This window comes from Giraffa tippelskirchi, chromosome 6 (assembly GCF_054371585.1).
Source record: "Giraffa tippelskirchi isolate mGirTip1 chromosome 6, T2T-mGirTip1v1.2.pri, whole genome shotgun sequence".
In the NCBI taxonomy this organism is placed as follows: Eukaryota; Metazoa; Chordata; class Mammalia; order Artiodactyla; family Giraffidae; genus Giraffa; species Giraffa tippelskirchi.
Window position 1 is genome coordinate 18,627,501 of NC_137280.1, and position 14,904 is coordinate 18,642,404.

Here is a 14,904-nt window from a genome sequence, read left to right on the forward strand (position 1 = left end):
CTCTCATCCCCACATCAGAGGTGAGGGATCTGAGGCAGAGAGGGATTGAAGATCACCCTCAAGTTTGAGAGGGTTCAGAGCCAGGATGGGAACTCAGGCAGTATGGTTCCAACGGCCACACTTCAGTCAAGAAAAGACATTGCGTAGGCTGGATGTTTCTGGAGTCTCAGAGGAGTTGCAAACTGTGACAGAAGAAAGGGGCTTCTGAGGAATACTACTGAGTCAACCCTAAGCAGAGGAGGTGCAAGTAGAGCTTGGAAGTCCTTTTTAACAATGTCTGGTTAACAGATGTCTGTGAACAGACTTGGATCCAAGAGCCACCGGGCTCCAGCCTCCATCTCCTCCTGTGTTTCCCCATCCAGCCAACACACACGCGTGAGTCAATAAAGGAAGTTCATGACCGGAAGAAACAGAGCCTTCCCTCTCACCTCCCAGCCTCCACGCTCTCCCCACCACACTCAGACGTTTCTTGTCATCCTATTGCTGTGAGGTGTTGAGGGGGTGGAATGGTGACCCAAGGGGGCTGGAGTGACAGAGACACTCTGAGAAATGCCCAAGAGAAGGAAGGCTTGAGCCCTCTGTGGGAGATATCTAAGAAGGGCTAAGGGGGCAGGGACAAGTCACCCGGGAGTAGGCGTGGGGCATCATGGCAGCCTACATTCTCCAGTTTAACCAAACACAACCCACCACACAGGCTGGTTTGAGAGGGTGGTTTGCAGTCTGTCAGGAATTACCAAATGAGCCATCCGAGAGCAGGGACCAGGGACAATCCCCAACGTACTGCCGAGACCACCACAGTCTTGCCTGAGCGCTCCCTCAGCTCTGTGAGAGGAGGATTGAGAGCCCAGGAGATGGGGTTCCTGGTGTGGACACAGAGAAGTACAGCCGTTTCCTTTCAGCATGATTTTCTAGTGGAAATTTTACAGTCATGAGCCAAGTCTTGGGGGTAGCAGAGGAGGCAGGAACCTGACACAGTAGAAAAACAGAGTTGACAGTAGCTATTTCCTCCTGAACTAGATCGGAACTCTCCTGGGCCGCAAAGAGGCACAGAATGGACCCAGGCTTAAGACTCAGAGAGGTCTGGCTGGGAACTCTGAGGCTAGCATTTCTGTGTGACCTGAGAGAGATTCCATGACTTCTCTGGGCCTCAGTTTCATCTTCTGTAAAAATGGGACTAAAAGCACCTCAGAGGAGATACTTATCAAAGGCAGGCTCTCTCACAAGCTGTCCTCCCTTCCTGCCTTTCTCAGCACCCCAGTGAGTGCTCCCATCCAACATTTCAAGCTGAAACTTCCCAGGGCAGGCCTGCCCCTTTTCCTCTCCCGCCCTCTCCCCTCCTTGTTTGCTGAGAAAGGACACAAGAACAGCTCCCACACAGCTCTGGGAGGAAGGCCCCTGAGCAGGGCTAGCAGAGCAGGGGGCCTAAAGGGCTGGAGGGTCTTCGGCTGGCCCAGAGGCCTCAGGCAGGCAGGCTCCACTCACCTTCAGGGGAGAGATCGCAGGACCCTCACTCAGGGGTTTCCCCGGGCTCCTGGGGGATCAGACCCCTCCCCAGGGGACCTGTGGGCAGCACACACAACTAGTCGCCCAGCGAATGCCCACGGATTGGCACCTTAGCCTTGCAGGAAAGGCCCGTGGGCATTCGATGACCTCAGCCCCAGAGAATGTGGGGCAATTCCGCGTCGGGCCTGAAGGAGAGGTCAGTACAGGCTGGCCAGTCTACCGGGTCAGCTGAGGTGTGGCTCAGTGTTACTATACCCCGAGGGCGTCAGGGCGACCTCTCAAGCCCACGGGAGATGGCCTGCGGTGCGGTCTGGGGGCCCTGGCACACTTGTAGATGTGTTGGCAGCTGCCTGGAGAAGCCTGAATTGTTTCCAGGTTGTTTTCCAAGCTTCCTTCTGCAGCTGCTGGGCCCTGCCTATTCCCTCCAGGGAGGCAGAGCTCCGAGAAGAGGCCCAAAGCCTTTTCCCAGGGCCCTGGGAGGCAGGCCTGGAGCCAGAGGCCTGGTCTCCCTGGAGTCTCTGACACCAGGCACCAGGCAAACAGGCCAGACTCTTTTCCAGAAGTCACTTCTCTGCCTTCCGCTACTGGGGTGGATGGGAGGCCCATCCAAGGTGGCCAGATTGAGCAAATGAAAATACATGATGCCAGCTCAATTTGAATCTCAGTTCAACAATGAACAATTTTTTTTTCATATAGGTATGTCCCATGCAATATTTGGACCATGCTTTTATACTGACAAAATGCTCGTTGTTTTATCTAGAATTTACACGCAACAGGCCATCTTGTATTTTATCTGGCAACCCTGGCCTCACCTTATTCTTTAAATTCTAAGAATATCCCCCTTCTCTGCTTCTTATCTGGGAGGAGATATTTGAACCTTAGGGCACCCTGGTTATTTTTCATGTTATTGTGGATTTAACCTGGTTTTAAAACTCTGGAATATCACTGACATTTGTAAACATTTTTGAAGCTGATCTATTTTATTAACTGGCTCAGACAGTAAAGAGTCTGCCTGCAATGCAGGAGACCCAGATCCCTGGGAGAAGAGAATGGCAACCCACTCCAGTATTCTTGCCTGGAGAATTCCATGAATAGAGGTACAGTCCAGGGGGTTACAAAGAGTTGGACATGACTAAGTGACTAACACTTTCATTTTTCATTTCACAGTCACCTACTGTAATAAAAACCTCCAAAAATTTTTAAAAATCAAAAATTTCCAATGGATAATTTATTTTCCTTCACATTTCTTTCTTACTTTTGTTACTCTTGTATGTTCTGGAAATGTCCTGCTAGTATATAGGAAAGCATCCTATTCTTACCTTATTATCAGTGCTAAAGGAAAATACTCTTTACCTTTCTCTTCTGTTCCTTTTAAGAAAAGCCCACCTACCACAATGTACCCTGTTTCCCTTTGAAAAGAGAGGCTGCTAGGTTAGTTCCATCTCTCTCAAAAGGGGAGCTCACAGATGAATGACAGACACCCCTCATGTGTGGACACTGTTGAAATTACTCTCTGGACTTGGAATGTCCTAAGGGCCAGGGCCAGAGAAGATGTCCAGTGAGGCATGCTTGGGGCTTTGGAAATGTGTCTCATTCACTTTTGTCTCCTTCTGCTCTTTTTCCCGCAACCCCCCACCCCGCCCCCCACTCAAAGTATTAGAAGTAGCAACACTCCAACATCAATGGCACAGGGGTGGACACAGGTATAGAAGTTTAAGGGCTCTGCCTCTGGGTGTCATGGCAGGGACCTGAGTGTGTGTTAGTTGCTCAGTCGTGTCTGACTCTTTGTGACCCCACGGACTGTATCCTGCCAGGCTCCTCTGTCCCTGGGATTCTCCAAGCAGAAATACTGGAGTGGGTTGCCATTCCCTTCTCCAGGAGCTCTTCCTGACTCAGGGATTGAACCCAGGTCTTCTGCACTGCAGGCAGATTTTTTTTACTGTCTGAGCCACCAGGGAAACCCCTAATGCAACACAGAGGCTCTTAACACGGAGGGTCTGCCCTGGCAGCCCCTCGGCCCCTCCAAGACCCAGCTGTTCCTCTGGGTCCCTGGGGAAGAACCTTTGGGAACATCCAGCCCTCTCCAGGCAGCACGCTGGCAAGGGCCCAGCCTGGGGCCCTCCCTGCCTCACAGGGGAGCCAATGCCCGCCCTGCCCAGCATCCTCTGACGCAAGCTGTCCTCAGCCACACCAGGCAGGGCCTCCTGGGCCAGCCCGCACCACTCCCTCCCTCCTCCCCCCTGCCTCCTCCCACGCCGCCCTCCCAGGATTCCTGAGGACTTTGTCAGGGGTGCCTCACACCAACATCACACCCACCTTGGCTCACAGAGAGTGTGAGACAATGTATCTGCCACCCAGGTGTGGCTCTGGTGAGCTCCCAGGTTGCCACCTGGGCAAATGACTTAATAGCACTCACCCACCTGCCCCGCAGCCTGGCCGGGAGGTTTTCCCCCATCTTGCATCATCTTCTTCCATCTCTTAGGGAGCAAAGTGGCTAAGCTCTCAGTCTCAGATTGAAATAGCTGGGTTCTAACCCTGGCTCTCTCACCCACTAAGTGGTTGCTTGACCTCTCAGTATCTCCATTGTCTTACCTGTGAAAGGGAGGAAATCATCAGCTCTGCTTCCTAAGGCTGCTTCGAGGATGAAATGAGGCAAGTAAGGAGCATGTAAGGAGCTCAGAAAAATTCCTGGCACATAGTAAATGCTTATTAAATGTTAGCTGTTCACCATTTTCTAGACTTGCCAGATGTCTTCTGTGGTCACTGCCTTTTGGTCTCTGCAGTGGGCAGCACACAACACCAGGCACTAAAGGGGAGACAAAACATCAACATGGTTGTTCTTATTCTCTGCTTTAGGGTCCCCTTGGAGAAAATCGGAAAGCACCTACATAGTAGACTCCTCTTGTGCTTTGTGGCCACTTTCCCATGAATCCTTTGAATGTTCTTCCTGTATTTGGGTAAAATCCCACATTAGACGCCCATCCTCCCCAAGGTGAGAAGCCAGAAACTGAATTTCCCAGCCTGCCCTGCAGGTTCATGACCCAGGTTCTACCAATCAGATACATTCACCAGAGACCTTGAAGAAGCAGGAGACTGCAGATACCTCAAAGGCAACTGACTCGCCTTCGTACTTTCCTACACATCTCTGTAGAGGTTGTTATGACTTGAATTGTGTCCACCTCCCAGAAAAGAAAGCACACTGGAGTCCTAACCCTTTGTACTTCAGAACATGACCTTTGTTGAGGATAAAGTCTTTCCAGAGATAATCAAGTTAATAAGGCCATTAGGGTGGGCTCTAATTTTATACGAGTGGTGTCTTTATAAAAAGGGGAAATTTGGACACAGACACACAGGGAGAACACCAAGTGAAGACGCAGGGAGAAATTGGGGTGACTCAGAGCGAACCAACCTCGCCAAGACCTTGATCTTGGATTGCTAAAGTCTAGAACTGTGAGAAAATAACATTTCTGTTGCTTAAGCCACCCAATCTGTGGTGCTCTGTTACAGCAGCATAGGAAATGAGTGCAGAGAAGCTCCCAGGCTTTTGTGTCAAATGTAAGCTTCTGAGAGCAGGAAATGTTGTTTATTTTCCAGCACCTAGATGCGTGCCAAAGAAATATATGTTCAATACATGAATGTCTTCTTCATAGTTCACAGCACAGGACAGAGAAAACCCCTATGTTCAAAGACTGCCCACTTCTCATCCACTACCGCAGGCTTCAACGGTGGTCAGAGGACCATGCCTGCCCAGCCCCCTTGCAGAGGCCGCAGGGCCCTAGGGATGCAGCAGGGCTGCAGGAGCTGTGTGGACCGCCCTGCGACCCTGCGGCTCTCGGCCTGACTGATTGCTGAAGAGAGCATAGAAATAGTATTCTAACACTTAACTTTTTTTCATTTGATTTTTACCTTTTTTATTGGAGTAGAGTTGATTTACCAACTCTTTCCTTGTAAAACCCAAAGCCCACGAGGCCCAGGGAAGGTATCAATAACTTCCTGACCCATCTTTTTCCATGGCACGGGATAGCCGTCCCAAGGGATCCGTGAGCATCAGAAAAGATGTACTGTGGTCAGTACAACGGTTCTTGTTACATGTTGCCAGGCCTGACTTCTTCGGGGCCTAGTCTAACTTCTTTGAGGCAACGGTCTGGGGGAAGTGGAAGGGTCTGCACAACAGAGTTGACTAGTTGAGTATGGTTGGGCAGGACCTTCTCTTTAGACTGGGAGCTAATGAATGCATGTGTGTGTGTGTGTGTGTGTGTGTGTGTGTGTGAGCACACACATGAGTGTGTCTGTGGTGGGGGAGGGGAGTGGACCTAGGAAGGCTCTTTCTCAGAGGAAGAAAAGGCAGATGCCCATGTCCTGTGGAGTTAAGCGGCCTGTCCAGGCCTTTCTCCTTCCTCATGTGCAGACCAGAGGATCAGGGGGGCTGAAGTCACCCAGACGGGTCACCAGGAGTCTACAGTGGGGGGGGCCGGCGGGGAGGAGGCCCTGCCCAGCAGGCTTCAGCCTCCAGGCCACACCCAGGACGGTCTGGGAACGGGCCTCCTCCTCTGTCAGGAAACGTGGGCCTCCCGCTTGCACATGGGGCAGGCGTGTCCCTCACATGGAGCCCTTTGTGCCCAGGGGGGAGAACGCTGGCTCCGGTTTGTTCTGGTGGTCGCCCAGACCCTGCCCACCTGCAGCCACCCCACCCAGGGGCTCCCTGCCTTTCTTCTCCAGCCGCCCCACCCTTCCTCACAGCCTGCAGCCGCCCTGCGGAAGGCAGGGCACTAGGGAGGAGGCCTGGGCTCCGCCGGAAGGGCAACCTTGGGAGCTGCTGGCTGGAGACCTGGGATGACTCCGAGGACCGCTCCTGGGGAGGAGAGGGCTCTGGGGCCGGCTCCCTAGGCTGACAGAACAGTAGCTGCAGACGGCCCTCACCCCATGAGCACCGGGGCCTGGAGAGATCTCCGAGGCAGAAAAGCGCTTCCTGCTCACCCGGCCCGGGTCAGGCAGGAGACAGCACAATCCCGCTCGTTGCTGGGGAGACACTATTACTGGAGGAGGTCCATGAATAGCTGCAACCGTTCATGTTCCTCTAAAAAATGAAAAAAAAAAAAAAACACGACAAATCTCAGGCTTGTCGGAGCCTTCCTCCCTCGCTGTCGGCTCCCATTATGAATTCGTGGCACTTTCTGTTGAGAGTTAATTACATGTTGTATGAAAGATACAGGGCTTCTTTTGACATTTCTTTGCCTCGATGGGCCCTAACCCTTTTGGCAGCCTTCCCGAGCTCCCTCCCAGTGCCGCAGGGAAGAAGGCCCGTCTGGCCCGGCCTCCCCAGCTCCCCACTCTCAGCCGGAAGGCTGGGGGCCTCCCTGAACTGGTGAGTGGACAAGGGTCCTGCCCACCCAGCTCTCATTTCCCATCCACTCCGGCCAGAGCGCTGGCGATTACGACACACCTGAAGGTGTTATTGAAAGGTGGCCACGCACTTTGCCCACCTTTTTCTCCCCTGCCCTCCTCCCACCCAAACAGGTCGGGTCAGGCACAGGGCGACCTGCTTCCTGAAGCCTGAAGCCATCACTCTAGAGAGGGCCCCGGGAGGGGACATGCCCCTGCCAGGCTGAGGCAGAGTTCCACAGCTGCTGTAGTTCTCAGTTCTTTTTTTTTTTTCTTCTCGTGGCTCCCACACGTAGCTGCAGTCTTCATTCTCAGGATATTTCGTTCTCCCGATGGCTCATCTTTTCTCCCTGAAGCAACAAGTGTGGACTAATACCCTGGATGCTGGCCTTCTTGTGGTGTTGAGTTTCACCTACTGACGAGATGGCTAATTGCACAACTGCCTCCCTTTTCTCCCCTCACCAGAAGCTATAGCTCCTCTGGGTCTGGACAAGTCACAGCCCACAGGACCAGGAGGGTGTTCTCAGCCAGCCCCTGCTCTAAGCCGGGACGCACCTCAAAATGGAGAACTTTCCACTGTCTTCCAACATCATTCCCTTAAACCCATCAATAAAGGCACCTCAGTTCAGTTCAGTCGCTCAGTCGTGTCCAACTCTTTGCAACACCATGGACTGCAGTACGCCAGGCCTCCCTGTCCATCACCAACTCCCCCCAGAGCTTACTCAAACTCATGTCCATCGAGTTGGTGATGCCATCCAACCATCTCCTCCTCTGTCATCCCCTTCTCCTCCTGCCTTCAATCTTTCCCAGCATCAGGGTCTTTTCCAATGAGTCAGTTCTTCCCATCAAGTGGCCAAAGTATTAGAGCTTCAGCTTCAGGTTGTGAGTTAAAAGTGATCACATCTATAAGTACGATGCTGAACTAACAGCATGTGGAATACATGCTTGGTAATAGGGCACAGCTTTTCCTGTGGGGTGACATTCTCCTGCAAGTACATTTGTTAATTCCAACCTAGGCTAGGGGCTTCCCTGGTGGCTCAGACAGTAAAGAATCTTCCTGCAATGCAGGTTAGACCTGGGTTCAATCTCAGGGTCAGGAAGATCCCCTGAAGAAGTGAATGGCAACCTACTCCAATATTCTTGCCTGAACAATCCTACGGACAGAGGAGCCTGGCGGGCTACAATCAACAGGGCTGCAGAGAGTCAGACACGACTGAGGGACTAACACTTTATCACTTATCAGGCTAGAGTCTGGAATGTTAACTCGTTTTCATTATTAGCCTAACATAAATTAAGACCCACCACTTGCTGTTGCTTAATTCCAAAATAAAATGTAATTATGCATTTTCTATTCTTTTGAATATTTGGTTTGTGGCTTCCTGTCCTAGGGACAACCAAGAGTGAACTTTATAAAAAGAATAACTTCTCTGTTTATTTGGTTTTATTCCTCAAAACGACTGAGGTGAGAAACCATGCTGGATCCATGCTGGATTACTGATGAGTGGGTTGTCCCTAGCCTCTAAGATAAGGGGAATTCAAACTGAAGTGTGCAGAGCCTGTAAGAATGCAAATTTCTGGGCCCAGTTTAGTAGGCCTGGGGTGGGGCCTAGAATTCTGCATTTTTAAATAAGCATTATGGGTAATTCTGAGGCAAGGAGCCATCCAACTACATGTTGAGACATTCTAGAGAGGTTACAGCTGTGGCTTATAAACCCAGAAATCAGCTGGACACCCGGCAGCTGCTACTCTCCTCCCAGCCAGAACTTTCCTGGAATGTATATTCCAGGAAACTATTTATATATCTATTTTTAAAATAACATTAGGGCTTTTTTCTCTTTGGTTATCAAGCTAATGCAGAGAACATATATAGCTTCATAATAATAATTTTTTAAAAAATCACTCATAATCTCTGCCAAGGGGGGAGACTGTTCACATTATATTGATTCTTTTCTTCCGTGTCCATTTTTAAAATAAAGTTGACAACATACGGAATATATTTCATTTTTTCCATGTTTCAAATTTTTTTTTCCTGGAAATATCATTTCTAAAAGTTATTAGCACCCCCTCATGTGGGATGCGGCTTATTTTAATAACCATCCTTAACTGTTAAGACTTTGAAGTTGTTTCTAACAAACAGCACTGAGAAGACGACTGTACATTAAGTTTTACCAACATTTTTGATGCCTTTCTCCAGCTGGATTCCTAGTGGTACGTCACTAGATTAAAGGATATGAGTGTTCCTGTGACTCCTGACAGGTGGAAGCTAACTTGCTGTTTCAATCTGCCCCCTTGCTGGCACAGCGCAAGATACCCATGTTGACTACCCTCTTGGCCTGTGCAGCAGCCCGTTTATCAAAGGCATCACTCTTACCACATGTTACGGGCTGAACTGTTTTCCCTTAGAAGATAGTGTGAAATCCTAAGCCCCTCTCCCCGGCCAGTATCTGTGAATGCGACCTTATTTGGAAACAGGGTCTTTGCTGGTGTAATTAAATTAAGAAGAGGCGATTAGAGGACTTCTCTGATGGTCCAGTGGCTGAGACTCCATGATGCCAAAGCAGGAGGCCTGGTTCAATCTCTAATCAGGGAACTAGATCCCACATGCTGCCCACATGCTGCAACTAAAGACCCTGTGTGCCACAACTAAGACCCTGTGGAGCCAAACAGGGTGGCGCTAGAGATGAAGAACCCGCCTGCCAATGCAGGAGACATAAGAGACGTGGGTTCGATCCCTGGATCAGGAAAACCCCCTGAAGGAGTGCATGGCAACTCACTCCAGTATTCTTGCCTGAAGAGTCCCTTGGACAGAGGATCCTGGTGGGCTACAGTCCACAGGGTCGCACAGAGTTGGACACAACTGAAGCGACTTAGCATGCACAAATAAATTGAAATAAATATTAAAAAAAAAACAAAAACAAAGCAGAGGCTATTAGGGTGGGCCCTTATTCAGTGTGACAGGGGTTCTAACAAAGAGACCGCCATGTGAAGATGCACACACAATGCCATGTGCTAACAGAGGCAGAAATTGAAGTGATGTAGCTGCAGGCCAAGGAATGCCAAGGATTGCAGGAGGTGTTGAAAGAGCCTAATAAACGCTTATTCATTGAGTCAAATCCAAGAGTTTGAAGAAAAAGTGCAGAGTTTATATTCCGGGTACCCCTGTGCCAGGTGAGATGTGACCCTGAGGGAAAACACTAAATCAGACCCTGCTCCGGGGAGTGATGGGTCCAGAGGCTCACTCCGAGCCCTGGACTTACCTGAGGGCCGTTCCTTCCAGGGCCCTTAGGGGCCTTCCTAGGAAGAGACAGGGAAGGATTCTACCCAGTCTCAGAGGGAACAGGGCCCTGCTGATAACTCCAGCCTCTAGAACTCTGAGCAAATACATTTCTGTTGTTTTAAGACACCCAGTTTGCGGTGCTTGGTTATGGAGTTCTAGAAGAATATACGATTCATTCTATGGACTGGTGTCAGATGGGCCAGAAAGAGCTGAAAGTGAAAGTGTTAGTCACTCAGTTGTGTCCATCTCTTTGCCACCCCATGGACTGTAGCCGGCCAGGCTCCTCTGTCCTCGGGATTCTCCAGGCAAGAATACTGGAGTGGGTTGCCATGTCCTCCTCCAGGGGGGTCTTCCCGATCCAGAGATTGAACTTGGGTCTTCTGCATTGCAGGCAGATTCTTTACTGTTTGAGCCACCAGGGAAGCCCAGAAAGAGCTGAGGTGAGGTGCAAAGGACAGTTATTACTCCCCCTCCCAATGGTGCCCAATGCAGCCCATCAATCTGTCCTTCCTGGGAACATGATCTGCTTCCATTCACAGAAGCAAGAGTCCAGGGCCCGGCGTGAGGCTCTGGACCCATCACCCACTGGAGCAGGGTCTGATTTACTGTTTTCCCTCAGGGTCACATTTCACCTGGCACAGGGGTACCCAGAATATAAACTTTGGACTTTTTCTTCAAACTCTTGGATTTAACTCAATGAATAAGCATTTATTAGGCTCTTTCAACACCTCCTGCATTAAAGGGTCAAACATGCCAATATCCGGGCAAAGGTCATCTTTGTCACTGATTAGGCCTCAGAATGATTCATTATCAGGTTTCTCTCAGGCCTGAAATCCACCATTGGTTGGCAGATTATGCTGCCCTTAAATTCCTTACCTCTCCTAGAGATGTTGGTCTTTTTGCTCCAGTGGCTTCTGAAAAATAGCTCAACATTCTCTCAATTTGACTTTCTTGACCCTGGACAGAACCTAGACCTAAAGAACCCCAATGGAGAAGATTATACACTTAAGGAAGTTGTTACCTCCAACAATTAAAAAACATTTAATTTTTATCGGAGTGTAGTTGATTTACAATGCTGTGATAGTTTCAGGTGTATACTGGGCACCCACGGGGCTGTCAATTACTTCCTCTGGTCCTCCAAACAGCCCTAAGAAGTAGCTATAAGGATCGCGATTTTACAGGAGAAGAAACCTAGGCACAGAGAGATCAGCTAGAACCACATTTTCTCACACAGGGTCCCTGGCCCTCTGCTCCACTGGTCAAGGACAAGCGGAGACGGTTAGCTTTTCAGTGGAGTGACAAATGCTACCGTGCGGTGCCAGATGTTTTGAGGAGTTATGCCAAACCCTGCCAAATCCTTTGAGGCAGATGTTCCTAGTTTGGCTCCGTTTCCTCTCCAACTTTTCTGGCATGTGCAGTGATACAGAACTTGGTTACACGACTCCCTGAAAACAGACTGATCTCTGCCAATTCATCTCCTAATGTCGTATCTCACTTTCAATATATCCATTCCCCAAAAGTTGCGAGGAAAACGAGCCCTCCAAATGAATACGAGGAATCTCATATTCAACGACACGCTTGGAAAACGTTTTGTGAAGGACGGTAGCCCCTACTTTATCTGTTGTAGGATTGCAGAATTTACACGACACATTAGCTTCAGCTAGGGCCACCTGCGTTCCTGGGTGCACATGTCGTCAATGGGCGGGTTGGCTTTAGTGAGGTACACTTAGATCCCATCGACCCTCTGCCTAGTGGCAGTGTTAGCCACTCAGTCGTGTCCGACTCTTTGTGACCCCATGGACTGTAGCCCGCCAGGCTCCTCTGTTCCTGGGATTCTCCAGGCAAGAGTACTGGAGTGGGTTGCCATTCCCTCCTCCAGGGGATCTTCCAGGCCCAGGGTTCGAACCGGGGTCTCCTGCACTGCAGGCAGACTCCCTACCGCTTGAACCACCAGGGGAGCCCATAGGGAAGGTTCTAAGGGGAGGTGCATAGGCTCTTCCTGCTGAGCAGCTTCCAGGGGTCCATCAGGTGAACAAGCCAGGGTCACAAAGGCTGAGCTGAATCATGAGGCAAAGGGCAGGGTGGGTCAAAACCCAGGATAAGGCTCTCGTGGAGGCAGCAGACACAGCAAACAGCAAGCGCCCTCAGACACGAAGGAAGCTGCCAGGCCAAACGTGGAGCAGAAGAGGACGGAGCTGACAGCTAATTCACCTTCTCATACGTTCCACCAGGAGGGAGTTGCAAAGATGAAACTCTGGGCCTTCTCAGCAGGCCTCTGGATAGAGAGGGAAGCTGAAGACAGCAAAACCTCCCTCTCAGGCCAAGCAGAGCGTGGGAAGGGTGACAGTGCAGGTGCCAAGGGCCACAGGCACGCAGATCAGGGAGGGGGAGAAAAAGAGCCTGACAGAGATCGTGATAACTGCCTCTCTGACACACACATGAGAAAGCAGACTCTGAAACAGTGGAGGAGGCAGGCCCTACCAAGGGTGTTCTCAGCACGAAGAAGAAAAAAAAAAAGTGGAAGTTGGGGGTTGCAGAGTTTGTGGCTTCAGTATCCGGCCAGAGCCCCCTGCTGCACCTGGCCTCAGCTCCCAGGATAAACCCCCGTTGGTCCAGCCCACCAACTTCCCCCGAAGGGCAACCACCCAGGGCCCAGGACCTTCTGCTCCTAACTAAGAGCACCCATGAGGATCCCCAGCCACTCTGTCTGCTCTTGGATGTCACAGGGCTCTGCGTCTTGTCCCACCTCAGCAAATGAGACCCCCTGGTTTCCCAAGAGCTGTCATTTTTACCTCTTCTACAGAGGTCTGGAGGACGGAGCTTCCCAGGAGTCTGGCTCAATGCTGTTTTGACCCGGCAGGAATGAGCCACCCTCCTGCACACTTGGGAGAAGGCTGTGCACGAGGGGAAGGGGGCCGGGAGCTCTGCTCTGCCTGGGTCTGAACGAGGGTCACACGGGGCGAGAGGCAGCTCACGTGGTCCTAGGAGGCCGCACTGACAAACAGCTTTGCACAGATCCGGATGGGTTCTGGGCACCCAGCTGTTGTGCTCCTTCTGCCTGCAAGATGAGACCCGGACACCCCCTCCCGGGGCTGGCATCACTTGCTGAGCAGTGGCTTTGGAAAGAAGGGCAAATCAAAGCCCGGAAAGAGATTGAGAATGAATTCCAGCTGGAAGCCCCCCACCCACGGCAGTTCTGTAGGGTGGGGTGAGGTGAGATGGACTGGGAGGGGAGGAAACCCAGGCGCCTGTGGAGGTCTACTGCCTTTCTGTCTTCCTGGCTCCTCTCCATTTCTTCCTGTCTGACAAGGGCAGGGCAAAGGGTCAGGGAACTTCTAGGTGCAGGCAGGTGCTCTTTAAAAGGTCTTTTGTCCTTGAGCAACCTAGAACCCTTGTGGCTCAGCTGGTGAAGAATCCACCTGCCATGCGGGAGACCTGGGTTCGATCCCTGGATTGGCAAGATCCCCTGGAGAAGGGAACAGCTCCCCACTCTAGTATTCTGGCCTGGAGAATTCCACGAACTGTATAGTCCATGGGGTCGAAAAGAGTGGGACACCACTGAGCGACTTTCACTTTCACATCCTAGAACCAGCCTCTCAAAGCGGTTGCTAAACCCCGACAGTGGCAGACCATCACCTTCAGAGACTCCAGCCTCTTACCTAGAGCAAAACAAAGCCCAGACTCCACCTTCCTTCCTGCAGCTAATCCATTTTCTCTCCTCAGGATTTTGGCCTAGTACCTCAGGTAACAGGAAACTCACCTTTCCAAGGACTGCGGTTACGTCCTTGGCAGGTTCTTAAGATTCTCCTTCCTTTTTGTGCTTCCTTTCTTGTTCCTACTACTCCCCTCACCTTCACTGGACGGCCACCCACCACCGTTTACTCAGCCTCTCAAATTCTTCGACCCCTGGACAGATATCCTCTTTGAGGTGGTGGCGGGCAGGGGCGGGGTGAGATGGAAGACCCTTCAGCCCCAACTCCATCCCACCGCGGTCAGACGAGGCAACTAGGTTAGGCCAGGGCATTTCTGCAAGGCCATCCCTGAGCAGGCAGGGCCGGCCTTCCGAGGCTCGGCCAGAGCTGCTCCCATCAGAGGGATCTTGGGCCGCCTTCTTCAGACACGAAGGTCCCCGGCTGGCCTGGGACCGAGCGTGTCCACCCCCGGCCTTCTCCTCCCCCAGAAACGTGGCCTGGGGCCTTTCCCAGCAACGGCCTCTCCCTCCCCCCCGCCTCCGCGAGCCGCCCACCCCGCGCCGGCTCCAGCACGTGGCTCTGGGCGCAGGTTTCCTCTCCGCCCCGGCTGCTCTGCAGGGCGGTTTTCACCCTCTCTGTTCCTCCTAACCGCCCCCCCCGCCCCCCTCCCCTTGTGACTTCTTGTAAAAAAAAGCTCCGCTGGTCCCCACCCACCTCCGTTCTCCCGCGGCAGCCGACCCGGCCGGCCCCCGCCCCTCCGCCTCCCCCGGAGGCAGCGCTTTCTCCCCGCCCCTGGCAGCGGGCTCGGCTTTGGAAACTGTTGACTCAGAGGGTGGCCGGGCGGCCAGCGTCTGATGTCAGCTTGGACTGTGGCCAGGAGCGGAGGGGCGCGGGGAGGAGAGCGCCGCAGGCGGGCGGGAGCCGGGGATGGGGTGGGGAGGGCGCTGGGGGCGGGAGGAGCCCGCTGCCCGGCGCGGGGCGCGGAGCGGGGTCCGGCCGGGGCCGGGTGACGGTAGGGGTGAGGGGCCTGCCCTTGGCGTCCCGACTCGG

General features: G+C 52.2%; 1 long non-coding RNA gene across 2 annotated transcripts in view; it reads right to left on the reverse strand.

Annotated features, from left to right (window-relative positions):
- Positions 1 to 14,610, reverse strand: part of LOC145511056 (uncharacterized) — a 16,479-nt gene extending 1,869 nt beyond the window's left edge. Inside the window, exons 1-4 of one of the 2 annotated variants that reach the window (XR_014057470.1) lie at positions 14,569 to 14,610; positions 4,232 to 4,309; positions 4,096 to 4,134; positions 1 to 966 (exon numbers count right to left, since the gene is read on the reverse strand). The exon at positions 1 to 966 is cut by the window's left edge and continues 1,869 nt beyond it. This is a non-coding gene — a long non-coding RNA (uncharacterized LOC145511056). Of the gene's footprint in view, positions 967 to 1,482; positions 1,622 to 4,095; positions 4,135 to 4,231; positions 4,310 to 14,568 lie in introns of those variants that run through there. The other variant, XR_014057471.1, reaches the window with a different exon arrangement.
- Positions 14,611 to 14,904: the final 294 nt, after the last annotated feature.